The sequence below is a fragment of the Camelus dromedarius genome, chromosome 12, assembly GCF_036321535.1.
Source record: "Camelus dromedarius isolate mCamDro1 chromosome 12, mCamDro1.pat, whole genome shotgun sequence".
In the NCBI taxonomy this organism is placed as follows: domain Eukaryota; kingdom Metazoa; phylum Chordata; class Mammalia; order Artiodactyla; family Camelidae; genus Camelus; species Camelus dromedarius.
In genome coordinates, this window is record NC_087447.1 from 13,944,516 (window position 1) to 13,966,744 (window position 22,229).

General features: G+C 39.5%; 1 long non-coding RNA gene across 1 annotated transcript; it reads left to right on the forward strand.

Moving 5' to 3' along the window:
- The first annotated feature begins 4,495 nt into the window (after window positions 1–4,495).
- LOC135322650 (uncharacterized) lies at window positions 4,496–19,775 on the forward strand. Its single transcript, XR_010383339.1, has 3 exons — window positions 4,496–4,746; window positions 8,842–8,968; window positions 19,405–19,775. It is a non-coding gene; the product is annotated as an uncharacterized LOC135322650 (long non-coding RNA).
- Window positions 19,776–22,229: the final 2,454 nt, after the last annotated feature.

The window sequence follows — 22,229 nt, forward strand, 5'->3', positions numbered from 1 at the left end:
GGAACTCTATTCCTCTATTCCTAGTTGCTAAGAGTTTTTCTCATGAATGAATGTTGGAATTTGTCAAATGCTCTTTCTGTACCTAATCCTATAATAATGTTATTTTTCTTCTTTATTTTGTTGATGTGATGGATGACATTAATTGATTTTCAACTTTTGAACCAGTCTTACATATCTGGAATAAATCCCACTTTGTCATGGTGTATATAGTTCTTCTTAAACATAGTTGAATTCAATTTACTAATATTTTGTGGAGGATTTTTCCATTTGAATTCATGAGAGATATTGGTCTGTAGTTTTCTTTTCTTATAATTTCTTTATCTGAATATGGTATTAGAGTAATGCTGGCCTCAGAAAATGAGTTAGGAAGTCTCCCCTCTGATTATATCCTCTGGAAGAGATTGCAGAGGACAGGTATAATTTCTTCCTTAAATGTTTGGTAGACTTTATCAGTGAACCCTTCTAGGCCTTGTACTTTCTGTTTTGGAAGGTTGTTGATAATTTATTCAATTTCTTTAATAGATATAGACCTATTTAGGTTTTCTATTTCTTTTTGTGTGAGTTCTGGCAGATTGTGTCTTTTAAAGTATTGGTCTATTTCATCTACGTTATCAAATTTGTGAGCATAGAGTTGTTCATAACATTTCTTTATTATCCTTCTAAAAAAATTTTTTTAAAGCATCACTTTTGTTTGTTTGTTGGGGGGGGGTAATTAGGTTTATTTATGTATGTATTTATTTAAGTGGAGGTACTGGGATTGAACCCAGGACCTTGTGCATGCTAAGCACATGCTCTACCACTTGAGATACACTCTCCCCCTTTATTATCCTTTCAATGTCCATAGAATCTGAAGTGTCTCGTGAATGTCTCCTCTTAAGTTTCTTTTTAAAAAATTGACGTGTAGTTGATTTACAATTTCATATTAGTTTCTGGTGTGCTGTAAAGTGATTAAGGTATATGTATATATGAGTGTGTGTGTGTGTGTATATATACATATATATACACACACATATATATATACCTGAATATATATGTGTATATATATATACACACACATACATACATACATATATATATTCTTTTTCAGATTCTTACCCATTACAGTTTATTATAAGATATTGATTATAGTTCTCTGTTCAATACAGTAGGACCTTATTGTTTACCTATTTTATATATAGCAGTGTATATCTGCTAATCCAAAACTCCTAATTTATTCCTCCTCCACCCCTCTCCCTTTGGTAATGGTAAGTTTGCTTTCTATGTCTGTGTCTGTTTGTTTTGTAACTAAGTTCATTTGTATTATTTTTTTAGATTCCACATATAAGTGATACTTGTCTTTTTCTGACTTATTTCATTTAGTATGATAATCTCTAGATCCATCCATGTTTCTGCAAATGGCATTATTTCATTCTTTTTTATAGGTGAGATTGTGACCCATACCATTTTTCTTCCCTCTAAAGAACTGCTTTTAACATTTCTTGCAGGGCATGTTTACAAGCAACAAGTTCTCTCAATTTTTGTGTATGAAAGTCTTTATTTTTCATTTACTTTTGAAGGATAATTTTGCAGGGTATAGAATTCTAGGTTGGTGGGGGTTTCTCTCAACACTTTACAAATTTCATTCCATTTTTCTTGCTTGCATAGTTTCAAGGAGAAGTTGGATGTAATTGTTACCTTTCTTTTCTATAGGTATTTTTCCCATTGGCTTCTTTCAAAATTTTATCTTTATCTTTGATTTTCTGAAGTTTGAATATGATATGCATATGTGCAACATTTTTGGCATTTATCCTGCTTGGAGTTCCTTGAGCTCTCTGGTTCTGTGGCTTGGTGTCTGACATGAATTTGAGTTAATTTTCAGTCATTATTGCTTCCAATATTGCTTCTATTTCTTTCTCTTTTTATTTTCCTTCTGGTATTCCCGTTACATGTATGTTACACCTTTTGTAACTGTCCTACAGTTCTTGGATATTCTATTTTGGGTTTTTTTTTTCCCCAGTCTTTTTTTTTTTTTTTTTTTTTTCCTCTTGGCTTTTCAGTTTTGGAAATTTCTATTATCATATTCTCAAACTCAGAAGTTTTTTCCTCAGCTATGTCCATTCTTCTAACGAGCCCATCAAAGGCATTTTTCATTTGTTTTTTATCTCTAGTATTTAAAATTATTTTTTCCTTAGAATTTCCATCTCTCTATATTACCCATCTGTTCTTTCATGTTGTCTACTTTTTCCATTAAAATCTTTGGTATAGTAATCATAGTTTTAAAAAATTCCTTGTCTGACATTTGCAACATTCCTACCTTATTGCCTCTGGTTCTGATATTTGTTCAATCTCTTTAAACTATGTTTCTTGCCCTTTAGGGTGCTTGTAAATTATTGTTGAAAGGTGAACATGATGCACTGGGTAAACAGAACTGCAGAAAATAGGCCTTCAGTAACATGATGGTAAAGGGTGAGGGGGAAGAAGAAGTGTTCTATAGTCCTATGATGAGGTCTCAGTCTTTCAGCGAGCCCGTGATCCTGGACTGCGAACTTCACCAGTGCTTTAAACACCCATCCACCCCCAACCTCAGTTGGGCCAGTATGGGGCTATGAATTTCCCTTTTCCCACATGGAAGGCTAGAGGGGGCTAGAGTTGGATATTTCCCTTCCACCAAGGTTAAGTTAGGCTCTGATAAAGCCCCAGTAGCTTAAGCTCTGGTAAAATAGTTTCTCCTGAGGGCAGGTCTTATTCAGAAGAACAGAATACTCTAACATACTTCAAAATGGTTCCTTTTTCTCCTCCACCTGCTGGAAGTATGCGTGCCTTTCTCCATTATTCACTGTGAGGAATATTAGTACAAAAGTGTGGACCCCTCCCTTATAACTGGGTCCCCCTGGGGTTTTTTAACTCTTAGAGTTGTCTGCACTGAGCCTCCAGAAACTTGTCAACTACAGTTCAGGTTTTCCTTCCCTACTGTTGATTCCCATGGTGGTTTCTGCTCCCATAAGTTATGATTCTCTGTATCTACTGATCTGTCTCAGTGGTTTGCCTTGTGATCTCATTTCTTTGATGGATCTAGGAAAATTTTTTTTCATTTGTTCAGCTTTTTACTTGTTGTTAGGATGGTGCAGTAATTTCTAAGCTCTTTACATGCCAGACAGGAAACTGGAAGTCCCCCACCCTTCAATACTGAGGGGTCTCTAAAAGGTCTTCCTCTGCCCTAGGAGAACTGCATTTTAGTTAACATTTGTCAAGCAACATCTTACCAGGTGTCTGGTAAACACTTTCACACTTGTTATCTCACTAAGTCCTTAGAACAGCTCTGAGTGGAAGGTATTAAAATTACCACCATTTTATAGATGAGGAAACTGATTCTCAAAAAATGTAAACGACTCACAACAATTATATAAATAGAAAGTGTTAGAGCTAAGATTAAAACCAGGTCTTCTTCTAACTCCAAGGATGGGGAGACTGAACTTTAGGACATTAAAAGTCTCAAGAGATAACTTTAGAAAATTAAAAGTCTTGAGTGATTTCCTGCTCCCCCAGCTCCTGTGGGACCGTCACTTGTGTTTTGGTTGGCATAGAGGTCGGGACACAAGGGAAGCTGAGATCTACCCACTAAATCAGTGTTGTAGCAGAGGCTTGAGCAACTATATGGCCATTGCAATCAGGTTTATTCTGATTTACCAAACTGCCACAGCTAGCAAAAAACTGTTACAGTCCAATTTCAAAAAGCACTTCTTCCATTTTATTTTTGACTGTAGAGACCAGAGGTTCGTCATCAGGGTCTACAGTTCCTCAAGGGTCCTCAAGGGCATCAGGAAGTTTATGAACCTCTTGTGGGGAGGCTATAGCTCAGTGGTAGAGTGCATGCTTAAGCATGCACAAGTTCCTGGGTTCAATCCCCCATACCTCCATTAAAAAAAAAAAAAGTTGGCAATTGACAACATTCTTTGGTCCCTTTCACTTTGCAAATACATAGAAAAATAATTTCTTACAAAAAAATAAAAATAAAAGAGGGGAGGGCATAGTTCAAGTGGTAGAGTGCATGCTGGGCTCAATCTCCAGTACCTCCTCTTAAAATAAATAAATAAACCTAATTACCTCCCCTTCCCCTCCAAAAAAAACTTTAAAAAACTAAATTAAAAAAAAAAAAAAAGACACTTGGGAAAAAAAGTGTAATAGTTTAAAAAAAAGAAGTTTGTGAACCTCTTAAAACTATGCTGCATTGTGTAGGTGTGAGAAAATGAATTTTTCTGAGGAGAGGCTTTATCCTTTTCATTAAAATTCTCAAAGAGTTCTCTCATGCAAACAAGTTTAGAAATAATTAATATAGGCTTATGTCTGAGAAGAGTTTGTTTTTAAATTTTCTAACTCCAGCCTAGGGACAGAACCAGATACTAGTAAGGAATGCAGCAGTTCATATCAGGAAATAATAATCACACTAATACTTCGGTAATTACTTTTTTCCTCTGTGCTGATCGAGACACAGATCTGGCTTTGGTGAAACCAAAAAAAAGAAACCCCAACGATTTGTGCTAAGACCAAGAGGATGCATCTGTTTCCTGAATCAGCCAGATCAAATGAGCACTGCATGAAACGCGGCCTGTACTGAGACTTCATTTTCTTCCAAAGACAGATGAAGCAGTTGCACTCAAAAGGAGAAAGAAAAAGAAAAAAAAATTAAGCCTAGGCAAAATCAGAACTATGATGCCAATGGATTTCTTGAAATGGTACCTTCTCCAAACTAAAATTCATTCCTAACAGGTATTATTTCTTTTTTTTTAAATTTTTGTTGGGGGGGAAGGTAATTAGGCTTATTTATTTATTTTAATAGAAGTACTGGGGATTAAACCCAGGACCTTGTGCATGCTAAGCATGCATTCTACCAATGAGCTATACCCTCCCTCCTCTAACAGGTATTATTTCTAAAGTGCCTGTAAAGTAACTCTAGTCTGAAATTTTTATACGGTCTGGAGGCTTTGGCTCAGTCTGTCTGATTTATTTTGGCAAGGACTGCATTGTATTCTGCCTCCAGCTCCTGCGTCTTTCCCCATCTTCCACCTGCCTGCCAAGATCCAGTCACGTTCAGTTCTTTGACATTCTCTCACTTGCCTCTGCACTTTGCATTTGCTTTTCCCTCTGCTTGAAATACTTTCACTTCCTCATCCCCTGGCTATCTCCTCCTCAGCCCAAGGGACATCTCTTCTAGGGAGCTTTCTTCAACCCCTTCAGAGAAATTTTCTGTGCCTGCTATCTCTGTAGTATCCTGTGTGTACCCTTCTCCACGAGCACCATTCCACCTAAGCTCCTTGAGGGCAGGAGCCATGTCTCTCACCCAGGATCTCTAAGCATGTCTGACACATAATAAGCTTTTACCAGATATGTGTAAAATGAATGAGTGGCTAATTTCCCATCCATGCCTAATAAGAAGCATTAAGTAACAGACCCTTGTGCAAATATTCTGGAAGTAACTGAAATACTCTCTGTTCTCTTTTTCCCACCTCTTGGAACTGGGGATTTTAGAAATACTGACCTCTCACTATTAAAAAGCTCAATTTAACACCCCCCCCCCACATCAAAGGAGCTCTAAGAAAAAAGGAAAAGATAATCTGATTTATTTGAAGAAGACAGATTCTACATAATACAGTAAAACAAAAGAAAAGTTTGAGATTTTAGTCTCAAAAATACGTTTCTTTTTTCTGAAGATATTACTTTGATGTTCAGGGCAAATAGCTGTTGTTGATCTCTTTTTTTAAAAAATCTGCTGCATGTGACATATAAATTCCTTTAACTACCTGTCTTTCCAAGCGGCCGAGTAAGAGCTGCTTCTTTAGTCATAATGCTGCTCAGCTCTAAGTTTCAGAAATGTGGTTGCAAAACTGAGATGACATGAAGCTTAACTTCTTTCCTCTAAGAAAGGTGATACATGGAGAGAAAAAAGGAAAACAGACCAGAGATCAGTGACTTTAGTAATGACATCTGAGAAGACCTGAGCCTGGTCTCTGACTGCTGAATGTGCTTAAGGCAAGTGAAATGGATCGAATCACATACAAAAAGAAATATTTTAATCCCACAAATGGGACTTGAAATAAATTCAAATTTTAAAGAATAGAATAGCTGCTCTTTTCCCCGGAAGCAGGTAGCTGTCTAAAATGACCAGCTGATACCAGAATTCTCATTCCTTTTTCATGTTGAAATGGTAAAAGATCATAGGTAAAAGATCATCAGATTTAAAAGAGACTTTGAAGATCAGTTCCTCCATGCTCTCACTCTTACCCATCCTGATTTGATTCTGCCATTATATTCCTGGGGAGCACAGGTGGAATCCAACCTAAAATAGGCTTTCTCAGAAGGATTTGGTCCTCTGAATAGCTGCCCCAAGGATCATCTGGTCTAAGCACCTTCATTTCTCTCACAAGGAAGATGATGTCTAAATAAAAGCTCCCAACAGGTGTGTCTAGTACCTTACGACTTACAAAGCATGTTCTCATCTCAGAATCTGATTCAATAAAGAATGATTCCGAGGCTTCCCAGGATCACCCAGCTTGTTAATGTTGGAACCTGGACCAGAATTCCTGGTATAATACCCTTTCTCCTTCACTATGATACTTACAGAAGATTATTCCAAAATGCTATTTATATGATCCTGAGCAGGAGGGTTTGGCCATATCCAGGTGTAATATGGAGGCAAGTTATAGATTTTGATGTTTCACAATGAAGTTAACAAATCCCTTCATGAGGTGGGCACACTGCACACAGCCCTTAAGGAAATGTGAAAGAGATATCTCAAAGCTGCAGTGAAACTGGTAACACCAAAGTCAGTGGTGGTTTGCCTCATTTTAAAGCACGTCACTGGATTATTTGGGAAGATGTGTCATAAGCAGTGCTCTCAAACTTTAATGCATATAGAGGCATCTCAGGATCATGGTAAATGCAGATTCTGATTCACAGTCTGGGTGGGGCCTGAGGTAATGTATTTCTAACATTCCTCCCCAGTTTACCGATGCTACTGGTCCAAGGAGCAGACTGTGAGCAGCTAGTTGTACAGTTGAACTAGAAAGTTCTAGAAAGCAGAAGACTCAGATCCCAGTCTCAACTGTACATTTATGGGCCATTTGATCTTGGGCAAGTCTCACTCTAAGTGTGTTTCCTCTCCTGAAGAGTAGGGGTTATTATGCTCACGCCTTTGTTTGGACCAAGAGCTTGAGAGTGTCATCTGCCATTCATTTTCTGGGACCCTGTCTTAAACGTGCATACAGAGATGTTTATAACAATACTTTTTACAATAGTGAAAAACAAGAAGACACCTAAATAGCCAAAATTAGGGAAATATTTTAGAGTAAGCTAGGATAGATCCATTGAACTGAGTATTAAGCAGGTACCTAAAATCATGTTTAGGGAGAAGATATAAGAATATGGGGGAAAATGTGCATGCAATAACATTTTAAGTTTTTAATCCAAAGTACAAAATTATATACACAGAATAATCTCTACACTAAATGTATAAAAATCTCTGCCTTCTTGGCTGACTCACAGGGACACTGAAGATAAAATGTGACAGCAATTGATAACTCACTATGTAACTATGACATGTTATTATAATTATTTTCTAACAGCATTGAGAAAATCCAGGTCAGGTCTCATTCCCTCTTTTGGCAGGCTGCCCTAATTTACTGCAACATAATGTTTCCTCGAAGAGCCAGCTTCGATCTGGACATCCCCTCTTAGCAGAAAGAATTCATTCTGACTATGATTGAAAATATGAATCCAAGAAGCAAAATTTCTGTTGTTATCCTAGAGAAAAAGGAAGAAGAGGGCAATTTTAAAGGAGTTTTCTGGGGCAAACTGTTTAAAAGATAAAGTCTGAAGGGTAGAAGGTTATTTTAAGATCAACCTTGAGTCTGAAACCCAGATTTGACATGTATTGGTTGTGGGACCTTCAACAAGTCAAAACCAATTTCTCTTGGCTTCAATGTCCAAATCTGTAAAACAGCTCTTGTAGTATTCATCTTACAAGGTAGTCTGAGGATTAAATGAAATAATCAACAAAGCATGCCTGGTATCGTGTCTGGTACACAGCAGACTCTCAACAAGTTACATAGCCGATTGTGGAAGACATGCCCTGGGTATGTGTGGGCGCTTTGACTTGCTTGGAACCAGCAGAATGTGGCGAATGTGATTAGTGTTACAATTATACACACAAGGTTCCGCCTGGTTAGCACACACTGCAGAGATTTGCTCTCCATTACTAGCTTGGAAGAAGTAAGCTGCCGTGTTGCGAGGGGGCTTACGGAGAGAGCCACCTGGCAAGGAGTTGTCGGCAGCCTCTAGGAGCTAAAAGTAGCCCCAGCTTATGGCCAAAAAGAAAACAGAAACCTCAATCACACAATCGTAAGGACATAAATTCTACCAACAACCTGAATGATCTTGGAAATTAACTCTTCCCACGTGGAGCCTGCAGACTGAACGACATCGTAGCCCAGCTGCCTCCTTGATTACTGCTTGCTGAGCTCCTGGACAGATGACCCAGCTAAGCCAAGCCAGGCTCCTGATACATAGGACTGTGAGATAATAAATGTACTGCTTTAGGGGGGAGGGTATAGCTCTAGTGGTAGAGTGCATGCTTAGCATTCATGAGGTCCTGGGTTAAATCCCCAGTACCCCCCTAAAAATAAATAAGTAAATAAACCTAATTAACCCCCCCAAATAAATTTTTAAAAATGTACTGCTTTAAACCTCTGGATTTGTGGTAATTTGTTACACGGCAATACAAAGCCAATGCATTACATAAAGCAGATATCTCAGACTCACCATTTGCACAGTGCTTACAATGAACAAGCTCACCTCCATTTCACCAAGGTTTACAGAGCACTCACTATCCAGCTGGGGCCAAATCAAAGGATAAGAGACTGAGCCTGCCTTGGAAGAGCTAAAGGTCAGTGGAGGAGACAGAGAAGAAAACAAAAAAAAAGGACAATAAAAGGAGGTAAGTGCTGTGATCGAGATAGCAGAGCTTCACATTTTATAAAGAATCTGGCTAGGTTAGGAATTAGGCAGGCGGAGGAGGAGGAAAGGTCTTCCAGGCGGATGGGCTGGCACACACAAAATCATGGGGATGAGAGGGTATCACCTGTACCTCAGGAAAATCAAGCTGTTGATATAGGAAGTTTTTTTCTGGACAGAAGCATTTCAAGGGGATTGGAAGGTGACCTCAGCAGGGCCAATGAGTGTGTCTCTCAGAAACTGATACATGAGCAATGGCAGGAGAACATCTCTTCTGGACGGCATGAGGAAGCTGGAATTCTCTAAGTCCAGAGCAGCCATCTTCCCCGGGACACACAGAAGAGGACAGTTTGGAGTAGGAAAGAATGAACTCCAAATATGCCCAAAGGAGCAGAGTCGAATTATGGAAAGAGTGAGGGAGCTGGAGAGAGAGAAGATCATTTTATCTTTTTGTTGGGGGGGTACTTAGATTTATTTATTTTTAACGTATTTTTTTTTAACAGAGGTACTGGGGGTTGAACCTAGGACTCTGTGCATGCTAAGCATGCACTCTACCACTGAGGTATACCCTCCCTCTGAAGATCATTTGATCTTGATCAGATCAATCGAAATATGATGTCCAATCAAAATATAATGTAAGCCATAAATGCTAGCTGTAGTATGCAATTTTAAGTTTCTAGTGGCAATGTTAACAAAAGGAAAAGGAAACGAAATTAATTTTCATGTTATATTGCATTTAATCCAACATTTCCAAAATATTATTTCAACATGTAATGAATATCAAAGATCATTCATGACATAGTTTTCTCTTTTTTCTATTATGTCTTTGAAAGCTGGCATATATTTCACATCCCATTTGAATCTGCGCTAACCACATTTAAAGTGTTCAGCAAAAAAGAAAAGGAAAAAAAGTGCTCAACAGCCACACGTGGCTAGTGGCTGCTTTATATGCCACACGGCTCTGGATTCATTCCTGCTAAATTCTTATTCTTTGATTTCTTAGACTCTTTATTTGTATATTTGGCATTCCTTAGTCATAGGGCCAAACTCACAGCTGAAGTTGTTTCCATCTCCTCTGAGATCCAGAGCTCACATTCTGAAATCACCTCCTTTATCTAACTCTCATTCACCAAGCCATTATTTCACCTGTCCCAAATCAACCCAGAGCCAGGTATCAGACAACTCGGAACAGCCACTATGCCCCAAAGCCCAGCAGAATTATTCAAACCCAAGCTGTTTACCCTACCCCGCCTTGCCTTTCCTGCAGAAACCCCCAAAAGGCCATGATCTTCACCTTTCCCTGGCTCTTTTCTGCCTCCTGGCCCAAACTGGTGCTTCCCCAGGTGCCCTGCATGGCATGACATACCCACTGCTCTCAGGAAATGTAAGGAATAAATTCTTCTTTCAATGACATTGACCTTTCCCTGTCATCACTCAATCGTGTCCATAAATTAAAGTCCCCCAGATATAATTGAGATAATCTCCTTCCTAGTCAAAGGAGATAAGGGATTCCTTTCTTTTGACCTAAGCTATTTTGAGATGAGTTTCTGTCACTTACAACCAGAAGAATGCAAAGTAACACACAGATTCCCAGGTCCTACCCTAAACTCTACAAACTAGAATCTTAATATGATCATTTTTTTATAGCCAACCTCTGCATAGAACCATACGCATAGGCTGGAGTTTTCAAATCCTTGCTGTGGGCTACAAGGCCATGGCAAGTTCTTCAGCAGATGGAGTGATCAGATTGGCGAGTTAGGAGTCACTATGGCAGCTGGTTTGGAGGACCAGCTAGGGGGGCAAGAGATGAGAGTAAGGCCACGTCCGGGCCTACAGGGGCTCTACGTAGGTTTACGGTGCGGATGCCCCAAGCTCTTGTGCCATTCCGAGGCCACTGGGTGTAAAAGGAAAAGGAAGGGATGTGGGCATTTGCTGACGCTGAAAGCTGGGTCTGCTCCCTTTGTGCTGATCGCCCAGGAGGGCGTATTTTTGGGAAGGGGTGTGTTCTGAAAGTAGGGAGGAAGTCGCCACCCCATTGGAAAGAATCTGCCACCCGGCCTTCCAGCTGAAATATCAGATAGAGTCTGTTCTTCTCCATGGGCAGCGGGGAATGGAATGACCAAGGGTTTTTTTTTTTTTTTTCCTTTTCTTTTTTTTTTTTTTTTTTTTTTTGAGGGATTGTATGAAAGAACATGATGTCTTAGGCTCACAAAGGGAAAAAAGATAAGGGAAAAGTGGCAAGTTAGAAAGTCTATTGTGTATGTTATCTCTGTTATTTTAGATTAAGAAAAAGTAAATATGGCAGACTGGGCTCACAGTGTATGCCAGCCTGGTCCAAAATCGTTGCTTTTCATTTTTTTCCTTTGCTTTTGCATTTTGGCGGAGAGTTTTCCCTGGGAGTTTTCTGGCGCTCAGCACCACAGGTCTGAGGAATTGGGAGAGAAGCGAGGAAGGAGGTAAAGCCAATGTGAGGACGTGCTGGCCGCCTCCAGATGCAACTGATCACTTAATCTGCAGGATCAAATTCCCAGGAAATTGAATAGACTGTGTCTTGGGGCCATCCTTCAGTGCAAGCAAAAGGGAGATATCCTCTGGCTCCTGTCCCCCAATGCTCAAAGGTTCAGCCATGGCATGTTAACTCCCCTGCATTTCTAGGCTGGGTGTGTGTGGTCGTACGCAATGGGAAGGCCTCCTGGTAGTGCCAACAGAGCCGTGCAAGAGCAGGAAGCCAGAGAGGTGAGGTACAGACTGGGAGCAATCTGGTCAGGTTACACCTGTGTGAAACTGTTAGCACCATGCAGAGCTGTAACAAGAGATGAATGAGGCTGAGAAAATCCAAAGTGGAACCAAAAAACTGAGATCTTTCCCCCGATCCAGCCCAACTCCATCTAGGTCACCCTGTGTATTCATTCATTGGACAAACGATTTTCAAACACTACATAAGAGCCAGGAATATGCTCATGACAGTGACTCAAAGGTATATAAACAGACACAATGGCTGCCTTCAAGGCATACATTTTAATGAGGTTGATCATTTAAAAAGAAGTATACCCCAGAAAAGATAAAAATCCACTGTAATTGTAAACTGTGATGAGTGTACATAAGAAACAAACAAGGGGCAGAGAGAGAGTGGAAAGTGCAGGACCTGTGGGCTGGAACTCATGGGAGGAGGGGACAATGGCAGGAGATGATGCAGGAGAGAGGGGCAGGAGATGCAAGAGATGATGCAGGAGAGGCAAGCAGATGATGCAGGAGAGGTGCTCAGGAGATGCAGGAGATGATGCAGGAGAGGTGTGCAGGAGATGCAGGAGATGCAGATGATGCAGGAGAGGTGGGCAGGAGCTAAATTACATAGGTCTTGCTACTTTCCTAAAAGAAGCCTGTTTTTTTGTTTTCCTTCCAAGTACTTATTTATTTGTGTCTGCGTTTTCTATCTGTCTACCTGACTAGACTAGAAGCCCCATGAAGTCAAGGGCCAGTCCCCCTTTCTGTTCTCCATGGCATACCTAATGCCTAAGCACAGTGCCTGGAGCCTGGCGGGCTTCAGTAAATATTGGTTCCAATACACCTTAAACTTTTCAACCTAAAAGCAACTGGGACACAACCCCACCCTCAAATGGAGTCTACCAGAAGGACAACATAGACTCTTGGTTAAGAACTAAAATTCCAGGGCTTAACAAATCTGGAATGAAATTCCAACTTTGCCACTTGTTGGCTGTGCTATCTTCAGCAGGGTACTGAATGTACTTAGCCCTCCTGAATTAGTTCCTGCAAAGGTAAAATGGGGTTAATAATAGAAACCACCTCCAAGGGTTGTTTTAAGGGTTTGATGTTGTAATGTGTGCCTAGCATAGGACGGGCACAGAGCAGGAATTCAATGAATAGGCCACCTGGTACCTCCTTATACCACCAGCCCAAGTAATCTGAAGGAGCTCATAAACATTCAGGCTCAGGGAAAATTTTGACCTAGAATATGGTAATAAGACATATACATATAGACACTATCAAAATGGTAAAGCTATATAGGGCTACGTGACATGACTACCTTAAAAGGAAGTGTGATGAGGATTAAACTAAATGCATTAATATGTGTTAAATGCTTAGCACTGGTCTAGTACATAGTGAGCATTATGTCAGTATGAGCTATTATAATTATTATGATCATCGTATCTATAAGAGGTTGGTATTAGTTATCGGTTTTTTTAAGAGGCTATGGTCATTTGTTATAGGCTAGTGCTTAAATGTAAAATATTCCAATGTGGCATTGTCTCTTTTCCCTGAGAGGTGTGCTGTGTGTGAGGTAACTGGTGGTTTCACTACCCCCATTTGTGCAGTTTTAGTGAAGCTGGCAATTGCTACCACAGTAAAAGGATGTGTGCCACCATGCAGCTGTACAAGGAAACAGAATCACGTTTTCCGAGGGTTCCTGACTGTGCAGGACTTTTTTCAAAAGTTCTCCACAGAATTTTCAGTACAAAAATAGGTGTGAACTGTGTGCCCTTTGGAAAGGAATGAGCTGGCCACAGTAGGGCTAAGATTGGTATTGTTCAGAGAATGAAATTCCTGTTCACTGATGTTGTTTTGGGTTGGGCTGACCTTATGAACTGGATTTCTTTTCAGATGGGTGTATTTTTCCTTATTGCAAATTTCCTTCAATTCATCAGCAGAAATTCTAGCCACTTTGCTAGGAGCTTGTGACCCTGGTTTAGATGGCTTATGTACTTGCCTTCCGACACATGTGGATTTTTTTTTTATTTTTGTAGTTTCTGCTTGGCACTTCCTACTTCTCCTCTGGGATGCCATCTTTAGCTTTCTGTCACCATGCTCTGGTTTCATCCCCTATGAATCACTTCCTTTGGGTCACTTAAGTTTTTCTCCTGTAGGAGAACTAATCTTTTTCAAAAACCAAGTTAAAAAAGGCATTCCTAGATTCCCACTTCACCATTCATTCACTGATCCCTGGGCTCCATACATTCGTTGCCATATTTATCCATACCATACAGATCACCATGATGCTCAAAGGGGCACTGCATTTTCTAACACAATCCGTACCATTTTGACAGTTCTCAGTCCTAGCAAGGGAAATGAGAGAACTCATTTTCTCTGAATTGCCCTACCCACGAATGTTTATTTTACTTGTTTATCTACAACCTATCTTCTTGCACGAAGAATTTAAGACTGCTTATAAAAATGCAAACAGTCTAGGAAGATCAAATAAACTTGAAATAAGAAACATGAGGGAAAGCAAAGGTATAGAAGTGAGATGCAAGTTGTGGAGTCTTTGCTATAGAGGGGACAAAAGTTGGCTCAGAGCCTCTCAGTCATTAGCGCAAGAGAGAAAAATGATGAATTACAAAATGCACAATGTCCCTGAAGGATGAATAGGTTGCAGGAGGTGCAGCACAACTGTTCTAAAACTACAGTGTCTCCAGTGGATCCCTCCAGAGGAGTTTAAAGAACAGTATCCTAGTAACACCCTTCTCAGAACACAGCGAAGCCTTGCCTGCGCCCTTCTTGTAACACCAAATCACGAGATAGAAGTATTTCTACCCGAGGCTACAAAACAGGACTAACCTCCTCTGACACTACCGGGGAAATGAAGGATGGACAGAATGACCTCCATGAGGGCCCCAAAGGAGAGAAATGAGAAAAGTGTCTGGTGACACCCTTTGGAATTTCGGGGCAATGGAAAAATGCCAAATACCACCCAGGAGCTAAGGGTTTGATCAAATCTATTATTTCAGGCTGTGATGACCATAGAACCTGTTTGCTTTATTAAACTCAGCGATCTGAATACCACAGCCAACCCTCACCTGAGTCCTTGCCTTTCCTGGGCTCCTGTGTACCCCCAAAAGATGGAAAAGTCGAAGTCAGAGTCTTGAGAAGGGCTGCAGGACAACCTCAGGCAGGAAGTGAAAGGGGGTCTCACTTAGGGCCTGAGGAACTTCTACAGGTTCTTTGGCCCCACACTTTCTTTTTTTTTTTTTTTTTTTTAAAACTTTTTTTATTGAGTTATAGTCATTTTACAATGTTGTGTCAAATTCCAGTGTAGAGCACAATTTTTCAGTTATACCTGAACATACATATATTCATTGTCACATTTTTTTTCTGCTATGAGCTACCACACACTGACTTTCTTTATTGACTTTCAGTTTCCACGAAATTTAGTCCTGAGGGGAGGGTATAGTTCAGTAGTAGAGCATATGCTTAGTATGTAGCAGGTCCTGGGTTCAATCCCCAGGACCTCCATTTTAAAATAATAATAAGTAAGCCTAATTACCTCCCTCACCCCACCCCAAAAAAGAAATTCAATTAAATCCATCATACAGGCTGATACTTCCTAGCAAAGATGGCAGGCAGTCTTCGCCATTAAATTTGGTTTATTCACTATCAAAGTTGGCATTGTCTCTTTTTCAGTAAAACCTGATATACCTCCTTCCTATCAGGGCCCTTCAGTTTAAATCTCATGATATAACCCAGGAGATGGATGAATTATTTCCAACTGGAGAAAAAAAAATTGAATTTATATCAATAAAACTCAGCTCTTGTGGCCATTTCTGAATTGTTGTGAATGTGAAGTTATATGGTGTTTTCTCTCTGAACCTCAAAGAAATCAGCATGTAACTAGCACATAAATTTTCATGATTGTCCTGTGAACTGTACAATGGGGATCCAAACTAATGCAAGAAAACAAGAGCCATATGTTTCTTTACATGAGGAGAGGATGGAGAATGGGAGAGGGGAAGGGCAAGAATGAAAGCTCAGAAATGGTGACAAACAATCATCAAAAATTGAAAATCCCTCAAAAGGAAGGATAATAATAGTTTTCTCTGAATCACCATTTAGCTACCCAGAATATTATCATCAACAGGAATCCTGCAGTTACCAAGAAAAAAAAAAGGAAAGAGAAAGCATTTTTTTCTAACTTCTTTTCTTGTAGATTAATGGCTAACTTAACTTCCAGTATGGTAATTCAACATCCTCTTGAGTTGAGACAAATGCTTCTGTACAGGCTAAGGTTCACTAGTAAATTTAAATTATTTTTAATGGAAAGATTTTCAAAAGTATGTGTTACCAAATTTAGAAATTGAAAAAAAAAATTTAAGACTTTCAAAACTATATGTTACTAAAAATAACACTGACCCCTGCTATTTGTCTGAGGAATCTCTGGAGAGAAAAAGATTTCATCCATCAGAGATAAATGGGGCCAACTCATCTGCAGTCTTTGGCTTAATTAGCTAAACTCTTCCAGATGGAGAACATTCAAAGCAAAGGAAGATTTCTGAGCCCCCTGGAATTGTTAGTAAGCATAACAATATGTTACATGTAAAAGAAAATATGTGACTTTTATCTTTGCCTTTAAAAGGCAAACGAGGAAGTATATGGTAGCATTATGACTTTTCAATTTGCATATTGAAAATGAAGTGCTCTAATTTTATTCAACATTGAACGAACCAGCATTAAGTGTTTCTTCTTCTCCTGTGCTAAGCCCTGGGGAGGGGGAAATAAGACAAGACCCCTATCCTTGCAGAGTCCATAACTGAACTAGAGGTTGCTTTCCCACTGCCTGACTCATAGTAGGGGCTGGATAACTCTTTGTTGAATAAATGAGTCAATGATATAGATACTTGAATAAGGAATTGTCTTAATAAAAGTTGGAACAAATTATTGTGGTCAGAGGGGAGCATAGGGGCCTCAAGCTGTCAGAGAGGCTTCACAAAGAAATTTGTCAGGTAGGAACACAAAAGACTTCCAGACACAGAAAATAGCCTGTGTCAAGGCAAGCAGAGAAGAAAGAGTGACATGTATTTAGGCAACAGCCAGTGACTTGGTGTGGCTGGAGCCTATGGTGTGTATAGAATGTGCCTGGAAGATAGTGAGACCAGAGAGATGGGTTGGGCTTCATTTGAAAAGGACACTGAAAGCCTAAGTTGGGACTCCATCTTTCAGTATATTTTGGCATTTCAGAAAGATGGCGAGAAACACAGAATAGAATATGCATGGAAGGGGAAAAGGAAGTAAAAGATACCAAAGGTTAAGTGCCCTGTTTGTGACTAGCGCTTAGATAGTTCCTCTACAGATTTACGTTATAGCTTATTTAATCCTTGCAGTACTTCACTGAGTACATAATATTGTCCTCAGTTTCTGAGGGGGGAACTCAGAGAGGTTAAGTGACTTTCCCCAAATCACACAGCTATAATAAAAGATAGAATGAGGATTTGAAACCAGGGTTCTAAAAATCTCGTTAGAGAATAAAAATGCCATTGGATTCATACAAATTAGGAAAAATATCCAGTGGAAATTTGGAGAAAGTTAGTGAATATGAAGAAAGCCATACATGCATGGGAGATACAAGGAAAGAAAAGCATGACTATACAAAAGGATATTTACAGTAAGGGAGATACAACACAGGAAGTGGGAAGATAATCATAGAAAAACCACAACATGTGTTTTTAAAATGCTAAGCCCCAGGGAGGAGAAAGCAAACGATACAATAATGCCATTCACTCTGGCATCCTGTGCATTTGGTTTTGCTCTTTACTGGGTTTTTTTTTTCTTTAACTTTAAACAATTTGTTATGAGAGTAACAAAGATACAGCTCATGATCTTGCAACTCTAATGCCCTAAATCAGAAACAGATGGTGACTAGTGTACCCTGTTTCCTAGAAACTGCAGAATTTTGAGGACAACACCCTCTACGCACTGCACCACTGATTTCAGTTCCTTCAGATACTAATACATGGCTAAATAATGTGGTTGCTGGGCATTGTATCGGAACATCTGTTTTTCTTGCCCAGAATCTTTTTGAAGGTTAAAACTTCTCTCCATTTTTATTGTATGTTTTTCTGATGTCCAAAGTAATCCCTTTTATTATTAGATTTTTTTGAAACTACTGAACAAGGAGGAAAGTTTAAATCCCCCATAATCCTTCCACCCAGCAATAACCAATGACCCCTGTTAACATTTTGACCATATTCTCATAGTTCTTTTTCTACACATGCACAATCCTATTTTACAGAAAATAGGATGTATAGAAACTTCTTAAATCTGTTTTGTTCATTGAATTTATCATTAACATTTTTTCCATATCATTAAATATTCACAATGACTGCTGGTATTCTATCATGTTGTATAAATTAATTTATTTAAATTGGTCTTTCTCATTCAACAAATTCTATTCATTGAACACCTAGGTGTCAGAACTGTGCCTGGCACTGGGTGCACTGCAGTGAGTGAAACAAGCAAAGCCCCTGCCCTCATGGAGTCTACAGTCCTGTTACTGACGTCTAGCTTGAGAAGTTTTATTATTTAAAAAAAATAGCACAAAGAGGAGGGTATAGCTCACTGGTAGAGTGCATGCCTAGCGTGCACAAAGTCCTGGGTTCAATCCCCAGCACCTCTATTAAAAATAAAGACATAAAAACCTAATTACCCCCCAAATAATTAATTACTTAAATTTTTAAAAATAGCACAGCGAAATCTGGCAAACACTACCTCTGCTATGTGATTACCATCATTGGTGAAAACTCACGTGGACATCTTGTACGACTGATATGATGTAACAAGAACGGCAACTTGTGATCTTCCTCCCAGGAATTGATAATCTCAGTCTACTCATAATTAAAAAAAAAAAAATCAAACCAACCCAAATCAAGAGACATTCTGCAAAGTACCTGACCAGCACTCTGTAAAACTGTCAAAAGTCAGCAAAAATTAGTAAAATCTGAAAATCTTTCACCATCTTAAAGAACCAAGGGAGACATGACAACTAAATGTAATGTGGGGTAGGGGGAGAGGGCACAGCTCAGTGGTAGTGTGTGCCTAGCATGCATAAGGTCCTGGACTCAATCTCCAGTACCTCCATTAAAAAACAAATAAATAAGCCTAATTACCTCCCCTCCCCACCTAAATTTTTTAAATTAAAAATAAATAAATATAATGTGGTGTTCTGGAACAGAAATCCTGGAACAGAAAAAGGACATTAGGTAAAAAGTAAGGAAATATGATTACAGTATGGATTTTAGTTAATAATAATGTATCAGTTTCGGTTCATTACTTGTGATAAATGTGTCCTACTAGTATGTTATTGATAAGGAAGCAGGGAGGGAAGGAGGGAGGGCAGACGGAGTATACAGGAACTCTCTGCACTGTCTTTGCAACTTCTCCGCAAATCTAAAACTACCTTAAAATTAAAAGTAAAACAACAAAAAACAAAAAACAAAAAAACACTGTGACAGTCATTCTTGTATCTTGAAGCACATCTCTCGTTGTTTCCTTAAGATACTAAGTCCCAAAAGTGAAACTGCCGAGTCAAAATGTATACATATTTTTATTTACCAGAGATTATTCATGTGTTTTACATGTATAATTATTTTGCCGACTTCTTAAAGATATTTTAGCCTTATGTCTTTATTTCAGCTTTTTCCCACATGTAGACTTCTGAAACTGGAAGGAAACCAAAGGGATCATGAAACCCAACAGCCCTGTTTTACAGATGAGGAAACTGAGGCCCAGAGAAGTGAAGTGACCTGCCCAAGGTCAAGTGGCGGGTTAACAGCGGGAAGTAGAACCCACATCCCTGCTGACTGTAATCCATGCTGGACTGTCCCTGGGTATGTCCAAATGAAGTAAAATTTTCTGATTCGTGGTGGAGTCAGCAATCAATAACAAGACCTGCTTCTATTTTCTGTAGGGGAATATAAGAGTTTGCTTCCTTTGTCTTAGACGTGGTTGCCAGAAGCTAAAAGGATTTTTAAATAAGTTTAAAGAATGGATTCAGGCTCAACTAAGAGAATTGCTTGACTGAATCCAGTTTTCCTTTCTGAGCTATTGCTTCCTGATCAGGAAAACTAGAATTTCAATGCCTGCTTCGTAGCCTCTTGAGAAGGACCTTGCAGAAATTAAGTAGCTAACAGCGGATACGTCTGCAGAAGCCTTAGAGAGAGATGTCATTTAAGGAAAAGGCATTTCAATGAGAACAAAGGATACATTTTCTGTTAAGTGGTCTGTCGTATCCCAAGAAAGTTCATTTCCTTGCCTGTATAGTCTCTAGACGAGGAAAACTCCCAGACTTGGCACTGGTAAGGAAGAAGAGGGCGATGGAAAGGAAGGGAGAGAATTGTTAGATTTCTTGGCTGGAGTTCAGAAATAAATAGTTCCCGAGCCTGGCATTGTCAGGAGCCAGCGTCAGGCCAGCCCAAGAAGGCAGACAAGGAACATTACCGTTCCTGACTTGGCTCTGCACAGTTACTCAACAGAAACTGATGCGTAAGCAGGATCCTGGAGGATGCAGGAGAAGTATAAACAATCACTGGGTGTGGACCTGTGGTTGCCTATAGAAGCTCTGCCAGGCCCAAGATTACGGTCGTACATTTTAACTTATTTAATTTCCAGACATTCTTGCAGGATTTGGGCGATAACAAAGGCGAGCTAAAAGAAAACTAAAGTCTGGGATTTAGAAAAGCATTGGCCTCTGACCTCAAACTGGAGCCTCTAATCAAAGTCCTAACCCTCACACAGCTCAGCGAGCATCCTTGCCTTGTGGTATAGAAATAACTTATTTTCTTTGCCCATAAACATCTGTCAGCACCTGCACCAAATGGAAACTTGGCAGGCAAAATGAGGAAGGGGTAATACTTCTAAAAACTCTTCCTATTTTTATGGTTTGAACCTTTTTACTCTTTGAAGGAATAGAACAGGAGAAAGTTAGAGAACTCACAGGAGGAGATGAAGAGAGATACGAATGAAACAGATGGCAAAATCTCCCAGTTGTTATTAATTGCCATCATTATTTTGCAAAAGAAGATGCAAAAACACGGGTAGGTTGATTGGCACTGCCCACGATTTCACAGCAACAAAAGAAGCGACAGCCCTGAGGTTTTAAGAAGGGACAGAATTAGAAGGAAGCCTCGGGTGTGGGTGCAACTTCTCAAGAATCTAGATTTAAATGTGAATCTGTACTTAAAAACCTGCATCTCTAGCTTCTTAATTGTATTGTGTGCTTTTACATGAAAAAGCAGTTCTGGGCTCTATACATGCAAATAAAACTCTTTTCTGGATCAGCTTTGATCTTTGTCTTTAATCTCAATATTAATCATATTTTATTGAGATGACTTAACTGTCCCTGTTAAGCCTGCCTACACATCTGGTTCCTTGGTGAAGCCTCCAGCTCCACCATTGAGAGTTCCATTCCTTTGGATTCGATGGTACATGGATTATATGCCACATGTCAATTTCAGCCGGCTGATAGCAGCTGTCCAAATCACTGTGTTGAAAGGATACTGAGGTAGAAAAGGACACCTCCCCAGCAACTGATTAGCAAGGTGAGCAAGAGAGGAAAGAGTGACAACGCTCTGCACGCTAAGGCAATGTGTGACGCAGTACCCATACCTCCGGGAAGGGCAATTTATTAAGCTTTTATTATCACCGGCATCTCAGAATGAATCCACATCAGATCATTTCCAATGCTGGTTTCAAGAGGTATAGCATGTATACTGTTAGAAGCAAAACTCAGGACAGTTCAAGCAAGGATTTCTTTTTTCTGATCTTGTGAATTACACGCAAGCTCTTCCAATAATGTAAAAATAACATTTAAGTAAGGATGCAATGAAATCACAACATATTGAAATTTATGGGAACTATTATATGAAAGGTGAAAAAAATCCAAGACATATGATCCCAAAGATTAAGTCCAAAGCACAGGAAGATCAGGTCTGAGTGGGAACTCTGGGCTTTCAGGGGCCATCTGAGGGTCCTGGCGCCAGAAATCATGGTTTCCTAAGCGGGTAGAAAGAATCATGAAAAAGGAAGTGACAAGTGACACACTTCATTTATTCCACAATTTTGCATTTTTAAAGAAACTCCTCCTGCAGGGCTCTGCTCTAGGGGTTTCCTGGGGAGAATTTCAAAATTCTAAACAGCATGTCAGGACAATTATTAAGAACCTACAAGTTCATCCTGGCTTCCCCAGGAGTTACCAGCCTTACAGTGATGTCTGCTCTGTTTCAAGTCACACACGTTAAGCCTCTCTAGACTGAGGTCAGATCCACCTTTCAAAAAGTTTTTTAACTATTTACAAAGTTTGGTTTGAGATCAAATAAAATTCCTATACCAAATCTACAACAGGAACTTAGTACTTTAAGCACGGAGTTGTAAGAAAAGACGGTCAAGTAAATCTAAACTCTTCAGCAAGAAAGGAAAAGCTCTCTGCAAAATGACCCCAGCCTTCTCAACCACTCCTCACC